We start from the raw sequence: 23,786 nt of genomic DNA, 5'->3' as shown, positions 1-23,786 counted from the left end.
TCTCCCTCCTAGTTCACCTCCTTGGTGTGAGCTGCCTGCTCTGGACAGCAAGCTCCGTGGGGCCGAGCCGTGACTGTTTTGTTTGCTGCTGAATTCCCAGTGTCTGGCGCACAGCAGGCCTTCAATCTATATTGGCTGGCTCAACAAATAAAGGACGTGCCATTCCCAAATCCTCTGCCCTTACAGAATCATGGGACGCACTCATCGCATCTTCTGTGAGGGCCTGCTACGTGCCAGGAAATTTGCCAGACGTGGGATCCGTCAGAAAACAAGAGCTCTGCACTGTCCTTTCCTCGGGGGCTGACTGATACGGTGGGACCAACACAGGTGCTGGAATCAGAGAAACAGGTCAGAGACGTCACACCACAGATCAGATCAAATATCACAGGTCAGCCGCTAGACTGGGTGCACGTGGGCAGCCGGGCAGCCTCAGCCTCAGTTTCCCCATTTGCAAAATGGAGGGAATGATAGCGTCCACTTCACCTGGTCATTGGACAGGTTGGAGATGATGTCAGTCGTGCATTTAACAAAATCCTTAGCATCTGGTAACTGCTCCACGAATCTGCTTCTGCATTCTGTATAGTTTCGGAAAGCTGCTGTAGGAAAATACCACGAACTGGGTGGTTTAAAACATCGAAAATGTATTCCTTCACATTTCTTGAGGCTAGAAGTCTGAATTCTGGTTCCTTCTGGAGGCTCTGAGAGAGAAGCCGGTCCACGCGACGGTCCCAGCTTCCGCTGGCTGCCGGGAGCCCTTGGCGCTCCTTGGCTTGTGGCAGCAAAGACCCCGTCTCGGCCTCCACTGCTGCGTGCCTCTTGCCACGTGTCCCTCTGTCTGTGTGTCCCTCTGTCTGTGTGTCCCTCTGCTCTCATAAGGACACCAGCCATTGGATTTAGGGCCCATCAGAGTCCAGTGTGACCTCAACTTAACTAGTTACATCTGCGAAGATCCTATTTCCAAATGAAGTCACATACTGAGGTTCTGGGTGGACATGAATTTTGGGGGGACACCGTTCAGCCCAGAACAGCTTCTGTGATATTTGCGCTCAGTGCTTTGCAGACATACTTGCACTCCATCCTCCGGGCCACCTCGGGAAGCAGGGCCGGTGAGGAGGGAAGGCAGCCCTCAGGATGTGTGACCATCTCTGCCTTTGCTTTGAATTCATCTGATTTTCAGAGAGAGCGCCTGTAGCGGAGCCCCTCATCTTGACTTTTCTCTCAAAGCGGGAGATTTCGCACAAAAGTGGACGGACCAACGTGAAGCTGGCTGCAGAGCGCCCCGCGTCCACAGGCTCCGCAGCCGGCAGAAACGTCCTGGTTGTAACACAGGCGTGGAGCAGAGCTGCTGGGAGCCTGGCGAGGAAGCAGGAATGAGGGGCCCACCTCCAGGTTGATGTTGGCGCAGAGGACAGAGCCAAGGACTCCGTGAGGGAGACATGTCCATGGTGGCACAAAGGCTCAGAGACGAGGCCAGCAGCCAGCCTGGCTTGCGGGTTCTGGGTTTACGGCCCTCGGTGGGAAAGGCTATTTCTTTTCCAAATATTTCAGTAAACTTGTCTCAACCTGGCACAGACCTCGCCCTTCCCGGGGACACAACAAATGTTCTCTGCTTGACGTCAGTAAAATTCAACCCCATAACGTCTCTCCTGGGAGAGCATTTATGGTGGGTTGATTCAAAGTCGTTCTGAGGAGCCAGAGGGATTTGCTGGGTCTTTTGAGAAAGGCCCACCCACCAGGCATCTCTCCCTAAAAGGGAATGTTGATTTGCACAGGTGTGCAGCGGCCGACACCAAAGGGGCCACCGAGATGGGGCCTCACTCCCCAAGCTTCACTTCCCCGTCACCTCTTCAGGAACGGATCTGCCCTCAGCCTCCCGACAAGCACCCTGTCCTGTTTCTCTGACTTGGATGGAGCACCTCAGACTCTAATCACGGGGGTCTTTGATTCAAAAGCAGATCCTGGGGCCGTCGGTCCAAAGATTCTGGCTCAGTAGGTCCAAGCAGGGTCCAGGAATCCACCTTCATGACAGGCGCTCTGAGAACCTGATCTAAGCCGTGAGTGCTGCACTGGAACAAATGCTGAGCTGGCTTGGAAGGAAGTTCTAGAAGCATTCTGGAGCTCCCCATTATTGTGCAAAGTTAGAGAGTGTTTAAGGCAGACCTAAACCAGTGTTTTCCAAAGCATAGGGCGGCTGGGGGTTTTGGTGGTCATCAAGTGGCAAGAAATGCCATCGGCTCCCACAGCGGGAGCGCCCTGCCCGGCCTCTCCTCTGGGCGCCTCCAGGGGAACCTCCTCGTCTGGTGCTTGCAGCCTTTAGCACCTCCTGACACTTCTAATCTCCCTGGGGAGCAAGGAGACAGGCGCCCAGGCTCAGAGCCCTCACAGGCTTCAAGCGTCGGGCTGGAACTCAGTAATACTTGTTTAGAAATAATTATTTCTCAATATTTCTAAATAACAAAGCAGTTTAGAAATACGCATTTCAAGGTATTTCTGCAGTCACCTTCTATTCATGGCAAGGAGCACGAATTTCCATTTATGATGGCGATATCAGATTCCTCTTCAATTAAATGTAGTCAGTTTAAAATGTGAGGTGATTTCCAGAAGAAAAGACAGTGACCTCATCGTAGCACAGGTGGCAGACGGGGCCGCGATGACACGGTGGCTCAGGAATGATGGCGGTCTGGGAGACGCTAGTCTAGTTGAAGATTTGCATTTTGTGTATGAGAAAATGGAGGGGAAGGGACTCGTCTGAGATCATGCAGCATCTGGGGACACTTTGCTGTCACCTCAGGTGCCCACCGCCCTGTGGAACTCTGCCGAGCCAATGCCCCGGGGCAGCTTTCTCTGGAACCTGGGGATCGGACCCCTTTAGGGACCTGTGATTCTCAAGACACCAACATCTTTAAAACAGATCAAAATAAGGCGGCAAGAGTGACTCCGCCCGGAGCGTGGCGGCTGCTGAAAGCGGAGGGCTACGAAAGTCAATTGTCCTCTCTCTGATGACCCGCCGCAGCATCCAGCTCCGTCGAGCGGATCACCCGAGAGAGGGGGAAATGGAAGCATTCTTTGGGGCTGACACGGTGGTTCCACCGTGATCTCACTCGACAATGGAATCTTGTTGTTCTAAACCGAATTTCATTCCATCTCTAAGTGCTCAGGAGCTGAGGCTTGCGAGCCGCTTTTGTCACCGAAATGAAGATCTAGAGGGGCCAGCCTGGCAGTGCAGTGGTTAAGTGCACATGTTCCACTTCGGCGGCCCAGGGTTTGCCAGTTCGGATCCCGGGTGCGGACATGGCACCACTTGTCAAGCCATGCTGTAGTAGGCGTCCCACATATAAAGTAGAGGAAGATGGGCACGGATGTTAGCTCAGGGCCAGCCTTCCTCAGGAAAAAGAGGAGGATTGGAGGCAGACGTTAGCTCAGGGCTAATCTTCCTCAAAAAAAAAAAAATTAAAAAAACACAAAGATCTAAATCATCAAAAAGCGAGGATCCTAGACGTCTGCGGCACGCCGACTCTGGCAGTCGTGGCTCTGGCTCCTCCCGTCCCTGGCAGAGAGACCCTCTTGGTCCTGCTCGTCTCCACCGTGGTTGGAATGAGCTCTCAGGGTGCACCGACAAGGCAGCCACAAGTCGGGAGCTGCACGAGGGGCGTCCCTGGGCGCAAAGCGTGAGAACGGGATTCTCGTCCGGGTGCTGTATCGATCAAGGGGGGCTCTCAGGAGAAGCTGGAAAGGCAGTGAGGGCAGGGAAGGACCTGAGCAAGGACGGGGGCTGGGCGAGAGCCTAGTCTAGCATCAGCCAGAACCCGTGGGTGCCCTGGACATGACTGCTGCCCGGGGGTGAGGCAAGGTGCTCAGAGAGGGCACTGGCTGTGGGATGCCCTCGGGGCCGGCGGGGAGGCTCCCCCCAGTCAAGGACGCTTTTCCAGAGAAGGGGGCGGTGGTGTGAGGACGTGGAGGTGTGCTGGGAAACTAGCTCTCCAGGGCCAGCAGGAACGGGCTCCTGTCTGGCAGCTTTTGCCTGTTTCTGTGGTGGAGAATTCACTCCCTCTGTGGCCGATTTCAAAGCCACCAGTGGTCTAACAACCGGCTCACAACGTTCCTGAATATTTAACAGTTAGCTCTCCCAAGCCAGGAAGAGCTGGCCCCGTACCCCCTACATTAGCAGTCGAGTCTTCAAGGCTGGAGGGAGCAGAGGGGCCGGGGACAGAGAGCTGGGTGGCCACCAGGACAGCATGTCTTGGCCTTGATGACCACAGTTGCCTTCCATCCTGTCTTCCTGCTTCCTCTCTCACCGCCGTCGTCTTTCCTTCTGCCTTGAGCAGGAGCTCCTTTCTCAGACACAGCTCCATGTCGCCACCCCCAGCCTGGGCCCTGCACAGGCCCCCGTGGCCTTCAGGATAAACCCTCTCCTCACCTTGGCCCCTGAAGCTCTGCCCCTCGGACCCCTGCCAACCTCCCCGCCTTGACTCTCCCACTCACCCTTTCGTGGACTTTCTGCCTCGGCCACGCTGGACTTCTCTCCAGTCCTGAAGTCTTGACCCTCTCTCATTGCCAGACCTCCAGGCCCCTCCACCCGCAGCTCTCCTGGCCAGAAACACCACTCCTGCTGCCCACCCTAGGCCAGCTCCTGTGCCGCATCAACAGAACTTCCACTTTAGAGTCCATCTCTCTCCTGGGCAAGCAGGGCATTCAGGACTTGCTGTGTGAGCTTGGGCAAGTGGACCCCTGTCTCTGGGCTCAGTTTGCAGCGTGTCTTCTACACTGGATTGATTATCCTTGAAGATAAACACCGTCTTTGGCTTCATTACTCCTGAATCTCCAGCACCAGCACGGGGCCTCATTGTCGATGAATGAATGAAGAAATGGCTCAATCCTTTAGTCTATCAAAGAGCTAACTAACACCGAGTGGCAAGGCACCTGCCCGCTAACAAGCATGATGCAGAAATCTCTCTGCTCTGAGAGCCGCACCCTGGGGACTTGAGACGTGGCTGCGGCGGGAGCTCAGAGCTGTCCCGGCACAGCCCTGTGATGCACCTGCTGCTTCCTGCACGCAGCTCCGTTTACTCCACCAGCGCATCTGGGGAGGACAGAGCACTGCCCCATTTCAGGGTCAAGGACACTGAGGAGGTGCAGAGCTTACGTCACTCGCTCAGGGCCACACAGCTACCCAGTAACAAGAGTCTGACGACTTGTCTCCCCAGCATGACCTCGGCCCCTTTCTGCGTCAGTGCGCAGAGCAGCGCTTGGTCGTCGTGTCTGTGGCTCTCTGTCCCGCAGTGTGGACGTGCCCTCACCTGTTTACAGGTCCCCTTTGGCTGAGCATTTGCTTGGTGTCTTTCTCTTCCCTTTCTAAACAACCCTGCAGTGGGCATCTTTGAGAAGAGGTCTGCACCCACCCGTATGAGCATCACTGCCCTAGCTGGGGGCCGGGAGAGGTGCAGCACATTGCAATTCACATCTTGAGAGATTTTGCAACTGACTTCTGGGTGGTAAAGGATCCACTTTGCCCAAAGAGAGGGCTGCTTTGCCCGGGCTCCTGGGAGCTCACCTCTGGGCGCTGGGAATGTCCTGCTTGATGGAATGTCCTTTTTACCTGGGCATCTTGGGCCACACCAATGGTCTATGCTGACAACATGACTTAGGGTGGGGGCCTTGGGCTACAAGATATCAGTTTGACCTCTGGAGGTGCTGGAGATAAAGGTCAACCACACGGACAGTCAACCAAGACTGTGTGACGGAGTCCTGATGGAAACCCTGGACACCGAGGCTCGGGGAGCGTCCCTGCTGGGCAGCGCTCTGTAAGTACTGTCACACGTCATTGCCAGGAAAGGTTAGTGCCCTAGGGTTCCACGGGGAGAGGACAGCTGGAGGTTTCATGTTGTAACTTTCCAGAGCTCTGTCCTTTGCATCTCCTCCCGTGCTTGATTTCAATCTGTGTCCTTTGCATAATAAACTGTAGCCTTGAGTATAATAGCTTTCAGTGAGTTCTGAGTCCTGCTAGTGAATTATCAAAACTGAGAGTGCCCTTGGGGCCCCCAAGCTTGCAACTGGTGTCAAAGTGAGGTCTTGGGGACTTCCTTACTCTGCAATTTCCATTTTGAGACTGGCCCTAGGATGCAAATACCGGGGGCCTCAGGCTGGATCTTGTTCGCTGCTGGATCCCTTGGCCCTAGGGCACAGCAGACATTCCGTCAAGAGTTGTTGAATTGATCTGTTCGACGATGGCAGCCCTTGCCATTCAGTGAGGATGGGACGTTGGTTTTATGATGCCCACTTTACAATGTGAAATTGGATCCAGAGAGGGGCAGTGACTTACCCAAACCACATGGCTGAGCCAGGATTTGAACCCTGGTCTGAGGTTCCAAAGCTACAGCTTCTACTGTGCTCTGTTCCTCTGCGAGTCTAGCATGACCGCCGTGTGACCGGGAAAACGAAAGGCTGAGGAAGAAGAGCTGAGGAAGCAGGAGTTAGGGGAGGAAGCACCCAGGGAAAATGTGCGATGCCGGCTGGCCCAGGGGCGGCTCGCCTGTGCCGAGCTGAGCTCAACAGAGACCTGTCTGTGTCTGCAGTGACACTGCCTGTCCCACGTGTGCATCTGGCCTGAGAAAAAGGCGTGGGAGGGAGAGATGAGAGAGAGGACGGAACCTCTGTGAGTTGTGAAAGGCAAAGCAGATGAAAGGCACTGTGCTTTTATTACACAAATCTGCGCTGCGTGTTGGAAGAAAAGGCTTTTTTTTTTCCGTTGTTGTTTGCTTAAAAGAATTGGAGAACCGAGAGCTGTCTGGGTGGGTGATTAATGGGGAAAAAATTACATTTCGATGAGGCCTCTCCTCCTGAAGGGTGACTGTCATCAAAGAGATTGTAGAGTGGATGTCAGGTTCGTTTCCTCACTTCCGTCTCAGCTGGGGCTGAAAGAGATGCTCTTAAGGGGAAACAGGTAGGAAAACAGCCGTTTAAGGCTGAGAGGGTTCTTATTAATAATAACAACCGCAGCTAACATCACAGCTGGCTCCCTGCGGGCCTGCGGGTGTGCTGAGCCCTCAGTCTGCAGCACCGTGGGCCCATAACAGCCCTGGGAGTTAGCTGCTCTGAGCCTCCCCACTTTACAGACGGACAAATGGGGCTCAGGGAGCCTAGGTAGTTGGTCAGGGTCACAGGGCTTGAAACACGATGGCAACTGGATCTGTCTGGCTCTTCAGTGCCAGCTCCTCCTTCAGATTTATTTAAGGGCTGGCCCAGAATCTTCCAGGGATAACCTCAGGCAGGTGTCCCTCTGGTCTCAAGGAAAGTGCTTTGAAGAGCCAAGAAATGTCTCGACTCTGCAACTGTCTGTTCAGACCGGGGTGTGCGGCCACCCGGCCACCCCCTGCCAGGGCTGGGACCCCTCGCTGGTGTCTCCATCTTGTGTGTGGACTGTGGTTCGTGACTGGGAGGGGATGGAGGAGCCTCTCTTGCCGCTGCTTTGGGGCCCAGGAATGCAGAGTTCAGGGGGGCTCCTCTTCCTGTCTCCACTTGGGACCCAGCCCTGCCTCAGCCCCTCAAAGACATCGGAGGCAGGGCCACCGGCAAGGACACTGCAGTCATGATGGACAGCTGTTTAACATGACTGTCAGACAGACATTGAGAGGGAGGCCGAACACGTGGTGAGCCCCCTAGACAGATTGGCCTGTGGGCTCAAACAAGGGCCCCAGAATTAACTAGGGGTGGGGCATCCTGTGCTACTAGGCTGGGGGCTGTGGCCCCGGAGACAAGGACCTCACTCAGCTTCTGTTTACTGTGCTCGTCCGTGAGTTTCCTAAGCATCTCCTGCATCCTGTTTATATTCCAGCCTGTGCCGGCTCTCGGGTGGAAGGAATTCTAACAGTAAGTTCCTTTCCTCTCTTGTCCCCCTGCCCTCACTGCATCTTAGCCAACTCCCCCTGGAGGGGAGGTCCCGGAAGTAGCGTGGGGGGAGGAAGTGCTGGCGGCAAGGCCACTGAGAACCTCAGACGGAGGCCACGTTGACCGGCCCAAGAGAGTCAAGGCAGCCAAGACTCTTGTCTCCTTGTCCCCTGGTGGTTCCAAGAAGTGTTCCAAGGTGGGGAATTGTTGCAGAATACGGATCAGGACTTGTTCTGTGATCCTGCAAATATTTACAAATGTGCTAGACCCCAGGGTTGGAGCAGTGAGCCGAACATCATGACTCCTGTCCTCACGGAGCTGATGGTGGATGGGTGGGTGGGTGGATGGATGGATAGGTGGTGGGTGGATGGACAGATGGAGAGACACACACACAGACAGAAAACCTGGGCTCAAATCTCAGCTCCTCTCTGACTAGTGAGTGACCTTGGACAATTTGCTTAACATTTGCTTCCCTCAGTTTCCTCATCTGTTAAGTGGCAGTGATAATAGTGTCAATTGCAGTGAGTTTTTCTGAAGATAAAATGAGTAAATACATAAAGCTCTTAGAACAAGATGTGCGCAAGGTAAGTGCTATATGAATATTGGATTATATTAGTGGAAGAGACGGACGTTAACAAAAGGATAACACAAAAAAGTGTAAAATTATAACTCTGATGTATGCCACAAAGGGGAGGAACAAGGTGTCATGAGAACATTAATAGAGTGGGATGGGGGAGAGAAGGGAATGTTGACCAAGGACTGGAGGTAAAAGAAAGTGAGATGAAAAGTAGGTTCAGGAGTGGCCTGGGTGATGAGGGGTGAGAATAGCATTTCAGGCTCAGGGAACAGCATGTGTAAAGGCCCTGTGGTGGGCAGAGGCATGATGAGCACAGGAAGATCAGGGCAGTGAGGTCAGCAGAGGCTGGACCTAGCAGGGGGTTTCACCTTATCCAAGAGCAGTGGGGGGACCAGGCAGAGAAGGAGGAGAGGGCATGGTCATGTTTGTGTTTCAAGAAGATTGAGACCATCAAAAAACAAATCCGAGGGGCCAGCCCGGTAGCGCAGCGGTTAAGTTCGTACGTTCCGCTTCTCGGCGGCCCGGGGTTCGCTGGTTCGGATCCCGGGTGCAGACATGGCACTGCTTGGCAGCCATGCTGTGGTAGGCGTCCCACGTATAAACTAGAGGAAGATGGGCACGGATGTTAGCTCAGAGCCAGGCTTCCTCAGCAAAAAGAGGAGGACTGGCAGTAGTTAGCTGAGGGCTAATCTTCCTCCAAAAAACAAAACAAAACAAAACAAACAAACAAACAAACAAAAAACAAAAACAAATCCGAAGTGTCAGAGCTGAGGGCCTTGGGACCTGAGGCTCGCCATCTGTTAAAGGTGCTGGTGGTGATGCAGGGCCCCCGGGCGGGGCGGGGGGTGGGGGCGGAGAAGCATACCCAGTAGGCAAGGCCCAGACGCCCACCCTGGTTCAAACGAAGCAGAACTTTGAAAATATTTTGTCTGGCACAATACTGGGGCTTTCACAGAAACTATCACTCAAGAAAAGGTCTCTCTGGTCATATAAAAGGGAAAGAGAAGGAGGCGACTTCCAAGCCAACTCCTTTATTATGCAGCTGGGGACCAGAGGCCGTGGGACCAGGGTCCAGGGGCTCCGGGTCCGGGTCCACCCCTCGCCCTCCCTGAGGTTCCCTGGCGAGTTAGTTTCCTGAGTGGCCCTAACAGGTGAGGGCAGACTTGGTGGCTTGAGCGCTGTGAGCGCACGGTCTCAGCTCCGCAGGGCAGTCTGCAGCGGCCTCACCGGGCTAAGGTCGAGGTGTCGGCAGGTCTGTGCCCTCCCCGGGCTCCAGGGGAGAATCCGTGTCCTGCCCAATCAGGGCGCTGGTGGAATTCGGTTCCTTGGAAGACTGATGTCCCCTCTCCTCGCTGGCCATCAGCGGGGGCCTCTCTCAGCTCCCAGCCCCACACCTGGGCCTCTGTGTCCAGAGCCGGCAACGGGGTGAGGACCCCTTCTCACACTGTCATCTCTCTGACCCTTTGGAGCTCAAGTTGCTCTCACTGCAGTGGCAGAAATTCTCTACTTTAAAAAAAATTTTTTTAATTGTTGTAAAATACATACAACATAAAACTTACCATTGTAACCATTTTTAAGTGCACAGTTTGGTGGCATTAAGGACATCCACGTTGTTATGCAACCATCGCTACCATCCGTCTCCAGAACTCTCTTCACCTTGCAGATGTGAAACTCGGCACCCTATTGACCAATGACTCTCCATTCCTCCCCCAGGCCCTGGTACCCACCACTCTACGACCTGTCTGTGAGTTTGACTGTGCTGGGTACCTCCTATAAGCAGAATCATACAGTATTTGTCTTTTTATGATTGGCTTATTTCACTCAGCATAATCTTCTCCAGGTTCATCCATGTTGTAGCATGTGTCAGAATTTCATTTTTAAGGCTGGATAATATCCCATTGTGTGGATGGACCACGTTCTGCTTATCCATTCGTCTGTGGATGGACACTCGGATTTCTTCCATGTTTTGGCTACTGTGAATAACGCTGCTGTGAACTCGAGCGTGCACGCATCTCCTCCAGGACCCGCCCTCAGTGCTTTCAGGTGTGTACCCAGAGGTGGAATTGCTGGATCAAATGGCAATTCTACTTTTAATCTTTTGAGGAACTGCCATGCTGTTTTCCACAGCGGCTGCACCGGTCTACATTCCTGCCCACGGGGCACACGCCTTCCAGTTTCTCCACGTTCTCACCAAAGCTTGGCATTTTTATCTTTTTTTGATAGTAGCCATCCTAACAGGTATGGGTGGAATCTCACTGTGGTTCTGATTCGTATTTCCCAAAAGGTTAGTGATGTTGAGAGGGTCTTTGCTTTTAAGGACTCATGTACCTGGGTCGGGCCACCTCGACGCCCAGGTCACTCAGGAGAGTCTTGCATCTCAAGATCTTCAATGTAATCGCACCCGCAAAGTCCCTTTGCCACGAAGGGTGACATATTTACAGGTTCCAGGAGTTGGGACATGGACATCCTTGGGGCCATTATTCTGCCTTCCACACTTGGGCAGCTGAACGTGAAACTGGAGAGCTTCTGGGGGGCTCTGTCCCCTTCTCTCTCCTTAGACGGGTGGCAGGTGATCATCTGAGAGCTCAAAGGACCTCCAGCGTCTTAACGCAAATGCACTTGTTGCTGTTGTTTCCTTGCCCAGGACTCACCTGTGAGTCACACGTCACTCACCTCCTCCCAGTTTGTCCATCCCGGCCGGTGTCATGCAGGCGTCCATAGCGGTGGACAAGGTCCTGTGCAGGAGACGGACCTGAACCAGTGTACACAGCTCGAAATGCGGCTGTGAGTGTGTTAAGTGTAGTGAAGAGACCGCAGGGTTCCAGGAGAGCAAACCCACCGTGATTTGGGAGCTCAGCAAAACCTTCGCTGAGGAGTCGATATTTCAGCCCAGGACAGGAGTTACTCAGGCAAAGGGCGAGAGGCGAGCTTCCCAGAAGAGGGAGCAGAAAATGCGGAGGCCCTGAGGTTAGAAAGGGCTTGGGGCATTCTGAGATCTGAGAGACGGTGAAGGTGGCTGAGGTATAGTGAACAAGAGGTTGGAGAAATCAGTGGTCCCACTTGCCATTCTAGAAACATCTACGATGTTAGGCATTCTCAGTAAGGGATTATTGTCCCTTCTGCAAAAATCACAAAAATACTGCAGTTAGGAGTTGGTGTAGGGCCCGTGACTCAGTGGTGATCAATGGACAGCACAGCTTTTTAGTGAGAAACGCAGCCATCGGTTTGTTCTTCCAGCCGAGAGACTCATCACACAGCGTCCACACGGTGAGGATTGAGATGAGGGTGAAGCTCGTGGGCCACAGGGGCTGTGGGGGGCCTTCTTCGCGTCTCTCCGAGGCCCTGCCCCTCCCGCCCCGCTGCCCTTCCCACCCACCCCAGGTTGTCCCCCCCAAGGATCTTCCCTTTGGGTTGAGTCACAAACAGATGAATCTTTGAGCAGCCCCCGTTTCCTCTGCTCCGGGAGGCCTGCACGGCGAAACGGCGTCTCCCCACAGCGAAAGCCAAGTCAAACAGATTAATGTAGGATGCATCTGCTGTAGATTAAACATTTGGAAAAGCCATTTTATAAATATTTTTTTCCCACAACCACATCCCCATATGGCCGCGAGCTCCGGTCCCCGCTCCGACGGCTGCCGCGGCCTCCCGCGCACATATTTAATGTACACGCAGGTTCAGGACTTCCGTGCCTGGCCTCCCGGGACCATCCTGGAGCCACTTTTGATCTGCTTTTGGAGGACACAGCAGACTCTGGGGCAAACAAGGCAGACGGAGGGACCTTGCGGCAGGGCTGAGGGTGGGAGGCGAGTGTGGAATGATCCCTTCTTGGTCTTCTTTCCAGACATCCAGCCCGTAGCCCTTTGTCTGCTCCATGCTGGGTTAGGCCTAGGAATTCCAGAAAACCAGAGTTCCCCGTGCAGCAGAAAAATACCCGCTCGGGTCAGGTCTTGCTCCCTGAACGACTACACTTCGGGGAATCACCAAGCCCTGCTGGTTCTCCCTAACAGGTCTCTCCAGAACATGCCTCTGTGGCCCACTTACGTTGCCAGCCGCGCATCACTCTCTCCTGGACCACACGGGCCCCCAAGCTGAGCTCTGTGTCCACTCACCCCTCTCCCTCCATGTGCTTCCAGCAGCCTGAGGGATCACGCTTCTGTCCGGCTTACAGCCCAACACCAGTGAGGAATCACTTGCACTGATAAGGCCTCATGGCTCCACATGGTTGACCACCCTGCAAGGCCCCGTGCCTCCTACCCCTCCTCTGGCCCGATTCCTTTTATTTAGCAAGAATTATGGATTCGTAGAAACTTGCAAAAATAGCGCAGAGAGGTCCCCTGTACCCTTCACAGCAGCATCGTAATAGCTATTGTCAAGGTCAGACCCAGGAAATTGGCTCTGGTGTCATGTGGATTTCACCAGCTTTGTGTGAACTTGTTTGTGTGTTCGGTTCTACGCAGTTTTATCCCACGTGCGGATTCATGGACCACCACTACCACCAAGATACAGAGCGGTCCCACCACCTCAAAGCCCTCACTGGGGCTGCCCTTCCTGCTCACATCCATCCCCCTCCCTGCTCCCTTCCCCAACCCCTGGCAACCACTAATCTGTTCTCTATTTCCACAGTTTTGTCGCTTCAAGGATGTTACTGAAGTGGAAGCCCAAGCTGACCTTTCAAGGTTGGCTTTTTTCATTCAGCGTGAGGCCCTTGAGATCCACTCAAGTTGTGTGTGTGTCAGCAGTTTGCCCTTCTTCTTCCTGGGGAGGGCTCCGTGGAACAGATGCACCGTGGTTTGTTTAACGTCCACCCAGTGAAGGACGCTTTGGTTGATAAAGCTGCTGTAAAGAATTGTGTACCGAATATGTTTTCTTATGGACATGAGTTTCATTTCTCAGCAATAAGTGTCCAGGAGGGCAACTGTTGGGTCATATGAAGAGCGTATATCTAGTTTTTTAAGAAAGTGCCAAAGTTCCAGGCCAAGAAAACACAGGCAAAGGAGACGGGGTTGTGGTGGCGGGCCTGTTGGAGGAGGTAAAAGAAGCCCAGAGCAGATGAAGCTCATCGACCTCAGGCCAGGGCACCAAACGCTTGGGCCATAAAGGAAAAGTTAATATGGCGGACTTCAGTAAAATTAAAAACTTTTGCTCTGCGAAAGACCCTCTAAGGATGACGAAAAGCCTTTGGGGAAACTATTTACAAACCACATATCTGACAAAGGACTAGAATATATAAAGAACACCCAAAACTCAATAATAAAAAAAATCTAGTTAGAAAATGGACAAGGGACATGAAGAGATATCTCGCGGGAGAGGATCCATACAAGCGCCAGAGGAGTACATGAAGGACATTCAGCATCATTAGTCATCAAGGAAACGCAAATTAAAGCCACAGTGAGATGTCACCTCACACCCGTCAGAATGGCTAAAATAAAAAAAAACAGTGACAACAGCAAATGCTGGAGAGGACGCTGAGAAACTGGATCTTTCGTGCATTGCTGGTGGGGACATAAAATGGTATGGCCCTTCTGGAAGGTGCTCCATAAACAGGTTTAATTGGGGTTTCCTTCACCCCAGTCTATTGGTTGCTTTTCTGGATTTACATGTCCCAAAGAGGTTTAAGAATGATCTTTTTTTTGCTTCATGGGTTGTCATGTTCAGCCTTCTTTGACTTGAGGTCAAGAGACTCAGCAGAGAAGGGCTTTGCTGGAAGTTTAACTTTGGGTGAGAAGCAGCCAGAGAACACGGGGAAACTGGAGCTCAGGACCCGAGGGCTCCACCTGGGCAAGGCCCTGGACCCTAAGTGAGGCACAGAAACTCTAAGAATTTGGAGGCCCTCCCAAATTCCAGGAGCCACAGGGGCTTTGGCAATGAGCACCTCAGGGGGCCTGGCACGGACTGAAGACTAGAGACTTGCAAATGCTGGGCTCCATGCAAGACCCCAGTACCTTTGCACATCCTGAGATGACCAAGATTGAATGTGCCTTGATCCATGGGAAATAGGAGTTCAGAATCAGATATAAGTTGATTTAAAGACTTTTTTTTTTGAGGAAGATTAGCCCCGAGCTAACATCTGCTACTAATCCTCCTCTTTTGGCTGAGGAAGACTGGCCCTGAGCTAACATCTATGCCCAACTTCCTCTACTTTATATGTGGGACACCTACCACAGCATGGCTTGCCAAGCAGTGCCATTTCTGCACCCAGGATCTGAACTGGCGAACCCCAGGCTGCCAAAGTGGAACGTGTGCACTTAACCGCTGCACCACTGGGCCGGCCCCTTACAGAATTTTTAAAACTCCAGTTTTGTTTGTGCGTGGACTGCATTTGGGCCAGGACAGTGCTGCTCAAAGTGTGGTCCATGGATTGGGAGCTCACAGGAAACGCTGACCCTTGGGCCACACCCAGACCTGCTAAGTCAGAACTGCGGGAGGCAGGGTCTAGGGACCCACGCTCCCCCAAGCTCCCCACAGGATTCTTGCACAAGCTGAAGTTCAAGATGCCCTGGACTAAGAAACACGCCCCTCGGACACAGTGTGCGTGTCAGAAGGTGCCCTGTGACCCCACAGCAGAGACTGGAGACACAGGCGGTTGTAGGTTGAGTACAGTGATTCTCAAAGCACACGGTCCAGGGAACCCTCGGGGTTCCTGAGACCTTTTCAGGGGACTCACAGGGTCAAAACCATGGTCCCAATAATCCTAAGCCATCATTGGCCTTCTTCACCCCCATTCTCCCCGGAGAGCTCAGCGGAGTTTCCCAGCAGCCACACGCCGCCTGAGGACGCCCTTGCTCTGCCAGTTAACGGAACACGGGCCTGTGATTCTTCTGTTTAAAGATGGATTTAGGTGTGATTTCTAACGCAGTAGATATTGATAGATACAAAACAGATACTCCACAGGCAAAAGCTCTTTGGCGTCCCCAATAAGGTTTAAGAGGGTACAGGGTCCTGAGACCAAAAAGTTTGAGAACCTCTGATCCAGCCCTGGCCACAGGGATCCAGTAAGCACCCAACAGCAATTATCATTGGGAGCTATCGTGCCCGTTTTACAGATGAGGAAAACGAGGCTCGTAGATCTTCGCAGCTGTGGTTCCTGGATTGTCAGCATCAGAGACCAACTCTGACTTACTCAGGTGAAAGAGGAGTCGCTGGGTCTCATGGTGGAGAAGCTGGAGAAGCAGGCTTGCGAAGGGGGAGTGACCCAGGCAGTGTCCGAGGACCGAGGCGCATGCGGACGCCGTCGGAAGGTCTGGTTGCAGGAAGCATCCGTTCATGGTCCCGCTGGCTGATGCAGCTGGAAGAGGAGGCCCCACGGCCTCCCGGGTGAGAGGTGGGCACGCGGCCGGCCCGGGAGAGTCTCCCCCCGGAATTTGGTTCTCAAGCAGAGGGCAAGACTGACTTTCTGGAGCACAGGGAGGCCTCTCCTCGGGACCCGGGAACCCCATTTTGCCAACAGCCACTTGCAAGAAAGCAAAGTTTCCCAAGGCCTCCGAGTGGCTCAGTGGGGTGAGTGTTTACAGCAACCCGTCCCCCAGGGAGAGGCCCGGATACTGAACGTTGGTCTGGCGCTGTCTGCACGCTGAATTCATGACGAACCTCCTTCTCCCCATGGCCCCCAAGCCAGCAGAGGCGAACCTCAGCCCCTCACTCCTGAATCGGGCCAGTTTTTGAGAAGACCTTGTGTGTGCTGCCTTGCACCCGCAGGAAATATTTCACCGGGTTCATTGGAGAAATTGCCTGTCAGATATGATTATTTGTTTGGAGTTCTGTATATCAAAATCTGCCGGAGCTGGCGCACTGTCACACACGATTTATAGATATATGGCGGGCGCAGTCCCATTAAACACCCCTTAAAAATATGCTTGGTTAAAAAACAGCAACCACCTTGTTTACAGTTAACATAAAGAATCACAAATTCCTTCTCCCCGGGGACGCCGTCTTTGCTGCCGGCGGCGGTGGAGCTGCGTGACTTCGCCCCGGCTCCCGGGCTGGGCCGCCAGACCCCCTTCGGGAGGGAGGCCGAGGATAGCCAGCCCCAGCCTTCCTCTGTGACCCATTTCCTCGTTGCTTGATCCCAGCAGGTGAGATGAGCCAGCCCGACTCACCTGAAAAAGGGCCCCTCTGACTTGGCGACCATGACGTTTCCGGTGGGGATTTGACTGGTAGAGTTGAAGGCTGGAGACACCCAGCCATCCACGAGCCCCGGGGGGCGGGGGGTGGGTGGGAGGGGGGACACACAGACCCCGGTCGCACAAGGAGGGATCTTTCGCTTGGGTTTTGCAAACTAGGGAGGCTCGTTGAGCCAGGACTGAAGTCTCCCGGCACCTCCCTCCTCTCCCCTGGCCCCCCAGCCCTGATCTGGACCCGTCTCCTGCAGCCAAGCTTCTTGCCACGACTGGAAGCTCCAATGTCCTTGTCTGGTTGTAAATTGCCAACGGTGCTGACCAGGCTGCCCCCCCGTGTCCCTGTTTCCTTTGGGTGTGAGCCCACCCAGGATGTCGGTGCCTTTCCATCAGGGCACCCTGGGAACTCGTCTGCTCCAATCAGTTGGCGTCCCCATTTTGGCAGACTTAGTTGGCAGGAACGAAGCGTCCACCTGACAACGGAAGGCTGCCGCAGGGCGCCTCCTCTGAGAACCGTAAAGCATCCTACGTGCCTATCCTGCCGCGCGTAGAGAGAGGGGCTTTGCCTCTCCCTGGCCTGCCCCCGGGGTGGCTGCCAGCCCCTGCCTGGCATCGGTGCAGCCCACGTATGCTGGGGTTTGCAAATTCAACAGAGGAGGAGAAGAGAGGGCTTCCGTGCTTCCCCAGGGCGGGGGTCAGCTACTCCATTCTTCACCACACAACGGGAACAGAAGCTCAGCTCTTGAATCAATGTGTTTCTTTCTGTTGAGGGCTCCCAAAGATACAAAAACCGAGACTCCAAGATGCTGTCACAGAAAACCAGAGCTGGACGGTAGGTGAAGAGTAAAACCAGATTTTATTCAGGAACTACTGCAATGGGGCAGGAGACCTCAGCTTAGGACGGGGCTTGATTCCCGCCACGACGAGGAAAAGTGGGGATTTACCACCAAGGAGCAGGGTGGGGTCAGAGGAGGGAGAGTTTCTGAGAGGAAACACCGGGGTAAAGGGGTCTGGCTGAACGGATCCCACAGGATTCTCGCTGGAGGAGCCCAGGTGAGGAGCCCTCACCAGAGGGATGTGGGGAATGGGCTGCCTGATCAGAGATGGAGGTGATCAGAGATCTGGGGTGGGGATTCTCGCTAAACTGACTTAGGATTCTTAGCGGGACTCTGCGAGGACAGAGACAGGGCCGAGGTCGGGCCTAGTGGAGCAGAGGGCTCAGGGGAGCCTGACCCTAGTCCGGTCAAGAAGAGACTCTCTCCGGCATCTGGATCTGTGATGGAGAGGGGAAGACATTCAAGGGGCAGGCAGGGAGCTCCTGAGAGCCCGAGTCCCAGCCGCCGGGGGCTGCCCGTTTGCCCACTTTCCAGAAGCCAGCAGCCTCTCCGTCTGGGTCGGCGGCTCCACCTCAAAATCTCATGAAAGGGAGACCATGGTTCTCTCTCATTGCCACCAGCAGAGAGGTCCCCCGGTCCGGCCCACCAGAGGCTGCTGAGGGTTCACTGGGTACCAGCCCTGGCCTAGGCCCTGGGGATGTACAGATGAACCAGGGGGAGGTCCAGGCCAGAGGCAAGATGAGCTCACAGACCGGGCTGTGAGGGCCCCGGTGACCCTGCGCTGTGGGTGCTGTGGAGACGGAGTGGTTGGTTCTAGCTAATGGGGGCCCCGGCGAGGGCCAGGAGCACCCAGCGTCCTCCCCATTCCCTCACTTCTGTTTTGCTGTAACGTCCCTCTCTTCCTTCAGGGAAGCACTCCTCCCCATTTCATGGGGATAAGGGTGGGGGGCAGTGCTACCAATCAGAACCTCCAACTCCAGGCCCAAGCCAGATCCAACCCAGATCCTTTCCTGAGATTTCGTACTGGGACACTGAGAGACGGAAGTTCTCCCTTGTGCTTAGAGCCTTAGGGTGTAAGACCCACACTGTCCCTGTGCAGTGGAGGGGGTCAACACAACTAAGAGGAAGACCATGCCCTAATGGCATCCATGGAGCTCCTAGATCAAACTGCACCTGAAGGTCTCCCCCTGGGTTCTTCAATCTTGTGAGCCAATAAACTGTCTTATTTTGTTTAAGCCAAGTTGAGTTGAGTTGGTTTTTCCTCCCTTGCAACTGAGAGAATCCTGACCGACGTACGGGATCTAGAGTATCTTCACAGAGGAGGCATCACTGAGATGAGTCTTTAAAACAGTGGGAATTTGGGTAGGAGAGATGGACTCCAGACAGAGAATGACTGAAGCCAGGACGTGGACAGGACGAGCTGAGAGTGAGGGGAGTCAGTGCCTTTGTCCTCCATGGTATTCCTTGTGACTCAGGATAGTGGACGCGCCACAGAATCAATGAAAGATGAGTCTTTAGTCGAATGTGGAATATGATTTGATGACTGCACCACATAAACCTGGGAAGACAGGGTTAGAATCCAGGCATCTCAACTGGTCCCAGGGAACTGGCCCTGAGAGCAAAAGGGCTAATGGGCTCCCCAGCCAGAGACATCCAGCATCCAACTTTGGTTTATTCCAGAACGCCTGGACGTGGAAAACTGCCTGGGACTTGGGATCTGCACAGCCCACCTGATCCCTCCCAGGTTCAAGCATCTTCCTCTCAGGAAAAATCTCAGTAGAAACCAGTAATTACATCATCGCCTGACTTAGGGACGCAAAAGCCACCCCAAGTCAGTTTTTGAGCGCCAGCAGCCAAGGAGGGAGATTATTTCCCAACTGTTCGCGGCTTTTGGAGATGGCCCCGGACTGTTCCACCCACAGGGTGTCAGGAGGGCGGTGCTGTCTGCGCAGTGAAAAGCGGAAGCTTCGGCGACCACTCCCTGGCCTGGCGGGCGGTGAAACCCGTCTTTTCCAGCAGGACAGTGCAGGAGCGCTTTGGGAAGACGGATGCTTCCAGACCCAGCCTCTGGTCTTCAGCGTCTCAGAGAGCACAGGAAACCGGATGTTGGCTGCCTATTGACTTTACAGTTTCCCTGTTTCCCTGCCCCCACCCGTCTTTGACTCTATTTACTGAAGACTCGACCTCGCTAGACACACAAGGCTCAAGGTCTCCCCGTTACTCATATCGCCCCAGGTCCCACGTCCAGGCGTGCTGGTCACTCGGAGCCCGCCTCCCTTTCCAGACCGGCCGTGGGCATCCTTCTCTCAGTCTGCCTTTGCTCGCCAGCTTCCAGGGGCCAGGCCTGGTGCCGGCCACAGGGACCCGAGACGACTGAGACTCGGTTCCCCTTGGAGGAACTCGCCGCCCCGCGGGGGAGACATACGCATCGACAGAAGGCAAGGGGCAGCGGGGAGTTCTGGAAAGCGGAAGGCTGGGACGTGGAGGAGCAGAGGGCGGCGGGACCACCGCGGGGGGCGGCAGGCGGCTCCGCGGAGGCGGTGAGAAGGCCTTTCCTTCGCTGCCCTCGTGTCCACGCCGGGCTCCCTGCTGGAAGCTGTGCAAGCGTCACTTCATCGGATCCTCACCACGACCCCACGAGGTCGAGTCCCCCTCTCCATTTTACAGATGGAGAAACTGAGGCTCAGAGAGGCAACACGCCTTGCCCGCGATTGAGCAACACCAGAAATAGCACCCAGCTCACTCCGACCCCAAGGTCGGCATTCTTAACGACTACTTTATTTTTCAGTTTTAATTATTTTAGAAGTTGCCACTTAACTACCGACGTCTCATGGGCCTTTGGAGCTGCCCGGTGGGCTGGCTTCGTGTCCCTGGTCTGCTTCCCCCTCGTTCTCTTGGCCGACTGTTTGACGATTTCGTGCTGTCTGCTTCCTTTCCTGAACCCTCCACTCTCCCCACGGTTGACCTTGTTTCAGAGCCCTGTGAGGAGAATTTCTACTGCACTAGCCTGCCGCCTACCCCGTCCCTCCCCTCGGGCGCCAGCTACTGTCCGATTGGCCATTTGCCCTCTGGGTCACCGAAGTCTCCCCCTCGCTCGTGGATCGTCTCTGTTAGCATCAAAAATGCTGTGAAGTTTTTCCCACTTTTTAAGAAAAATCCTCTTTCTTGACTCACACACGGGCACCTGAGTGTCAGCTCAATCAACAGCCCAAAATAGAGCTCATGCCACCTCCCCACCCCCAAACCGTCTTGCTCTTCCCCATCTCGATAAAAGGAAATCCCGTTGTTGCCATTTCTCAGGCCAAAACCTGGTCTTGGGGTCCTCCTTCACCTCTCTCCCTCCCTCTCTCATCACATCCAATCTTTAAGCAAATCGGGTCTGCTCTGCCAGCCACTTGTCACCCCCACACTGTGCTAGTGTGGCCCAAGGAGCCACAGCTCCTCTGCGCCCCCGGGACTCACTGAGCATCAGAGCACTTTGGGGGGCTGCACCCAACTGATTAAAGTGGATGGGACAGCAGGGCCCCCGTGCCAGGGACAGCCAAGAAAGAAAGGCCGAGCGAAGACCAGTCCTCCCTTCTGCAGCTCAGAGGCTGCGCTGACAGTGGAGGCAGCAAAGATGCGGGCAGGGAGGGACTCAGCGTGGCACCAGGCAGGGCTGCTTCGCGGTCTGCGCTCTGCGTCACGTAGTCTCTTTTCCATTCCCAGTGTAGCTGTCACTCAGAAACTGTATGCGTCTGGGCGACTACCTTAACCACCTCATCTTTAAAAAGGGACAATAATTGTGCCTGGATTGGAAAGGTTGAAAGTGACAACATCTGTAGAGTGTTCAGCGCGGTGCCTGGCACAGAGTGGATGCTCGAGACGGGAGCTGCAGCATCCCATAGCTCCACGGGGGCTGGGCGCCTGATCTTGTCCACCACCCAGCACAGAGCAAGTGCTCAAAAGCAAGACCATAAACCCCACAAGGGCAGGAATTGGGGCTGTTTTATTCATCATTGTAACTCCAACACTTACTACAGAACATGCCACATATTTAGGTGTTCAAAGAATTTTGCTGAATGTTGAATGTAAATGCACATTATCTAGGCCACTGCTCTCTTGAAATAGCCCATGATACAAACTATTTCCATTTCCGCTTGCTTGTTATTTTACCACGTAAAATTGGACAGATTTTTCACCAAATTTGGAGGGCAGGACTGGGTTTGTGTGAGCTTAAAATGTAGGCAATGTGGCATAAAGAGATTAACTCTGGGGGCTTCTGGTGGCACCTTGAAGAAATAGAAAGTCATTCTCCCCAGCCACTGACCCCAGCAGCAGGAAGGAGCCCGTAGTGCCTGTCGGGAGCCTTGCTGGGCACTTTAGGGAGACTTCAGCTGCAAGTGACAGAAGATCCTGTCTCAATCGATTTAATAATAAGGTAATTTACTAGGTTATCAGTCAAGAAATCTAAAGGCAGGACATCTCCAGGGTTGGTTAATTCAGTGATTCAGGGACAGTTCATGACTGTTTTTCTTCTCTGCCATCCTTGAGGTGCTGGGTTTGTCTTTGGATGGTTCCCCTCAGTGTCACAAAAAGGCTGCCACCACTCCAAGCATCACATGCAGATGTGACAATATTCCAAGGCAGGGAAAGAGCCATCTCTCTTTGTAGGTCTCTTTGTAAAATGAAAAAATCTATGCCAGCAGCCCCTGCCCATGTCTCCTCATGTCCCATTGGCCAGAACTGAGTTGCATGTCTGTTCCCCAACCATAAGCCACCGGGACTGGTCAGGACTCATCCCTGAGTAGGAGATCGGTTGCTTCCAACTGGGTTGGATTCCTGAACAGAGAAGAGAGTGAGGAACCAACGACATGAGTCGCACGTACTCTATGATAACTGCCACAGGCAGATAAGAGGAATGGTGACTGAAGCCATGAGCCCCGGCACGCGTCCCAGGCAGGGGCTCCAGTCCGGGGAGCTGATTCCTGATCTGACGCCTTATCACAGGAACGAGTAGGGAAGCCCCGTCCGGGCGGAGCTGGAGCAGAGACGATGAAGGCTGGTCAGTGACAGGCCCAGCGACCTCCGGGGAGCGACGGGTCCTCAGTCGAGCTTAGACCACTTACCTGCCTGCCCGCCCTTCTCCCCTCCGTCAAGGGAAGCAACATCGTCCAGCAGACGCCTGGTGTGGCTCCCGTTTGGAAGAGCACTTTCCGCTGGATGTGACTTCCCTTCCCAACCAGTCATCAGCTCTCCGGTCCAAGCAAGGCTGGAGAGGCCATGGTGCGCCACTGGGAGAGTCCAAACCAGTCACCAACGTGGTCTGCAGTGCCCTGGGACCGTGCCAGCCTGGCCAGGACCCCCGAATGCTCTGGAGTGTCCCAGGCTCCCCCCAGGGAGAGCCACGTCCAGGGGCTGGTAGGACCCTGGCTTCTGGAGACACTGATGGGCAAAACATGCCAGAAAAAATAACTCCCCCTGAAATAAATTGATAACTGCCGCCCTCCCCACCAGCGAGACCCTGGGTGGCTGCTGCGTTTCTGCCCGCGGAGTGGAGAGTTCTGACCCCTTGGCAGGCTCCACTTCATCAGCTCGCTGATTGCACAAGGGAGAGGGGCCCATGGCCAGCCCCACTGCAGACATGCCCCTTCTGGGCAGGAGGGAACAAGCGGCTCCTTCCCGGGTCCCTCCACGGGCCTCCCGGGTGGGGAGGCTGCTGAGAAACGGAGGCGGTTGGTAACCTTGAGGGAGGCTCTCCGCCCCATGAGCCTTAGTTTCCTCCTCTGTGAAATGGAGGTGTTAATAATAGAACATAGAGTACAATTTCAAAAAGTGTCAATTAACGCAATTACTATTATTAGTCTAATTATGCAACTTGAAACATGTGCCCCGGGCCAGCTCCCGGCGAGCGCGTCCTCTGATCCCGAGGAAAATTGTTTTCTCTCGACTGAAACACGCTCAGGGTGGCCTCCTGCTGCTCATCGCTGCAAGCTCGCTTTAGACCACGGGGAGTCAGGACAACCATGACTAACACCACTCCTGCGCCTTCAGAGGAACTCTCTCCTGGGTCCTCAGAGACCCTCGGGACGAGCCCTCCCAAGAGAAGAGTCTAGAAGGGAGAGAGGGCAAGGCCTGTAACGGCGTCGGCTGGGGCTTCTCCACGTGCGGATGGCAGCCAGAGCACAGGCCTGCAGTGTTGTCCATACCCGCGAGACTCTGCGAGGCTGGTTTGGAGCCTGAGGGGATCAAGGCCCCAGCTCCCCAGAGGCTGGTAAGGGACCACTCCCTTCCCTCCAGCTCACCCTGCCTCCTGTGACGGTGGAAGCAGAAAAGAATCATGTATTTCTGCACACACACTTACAGCTGAGTGGAAGGCCCCCCTGGACCACGAGC

The sequence above is a fragment of the Equus przewalskii genome, chromosome 21, assembly GCF_037783145.1.
Source record: "Equus przewalskii isolate Varuska chromosome 21, EquPr2, whole genome shotgun sequence".
NCBI classification, from domain to species: Eukaryota; Metazoa; Chordata; class Mammalia; order Perissodactyla; family Equidae; genus Equus; species Equus przewalskii.
This window is presented reverse-complemented; position numbering follows the sequence as displayed.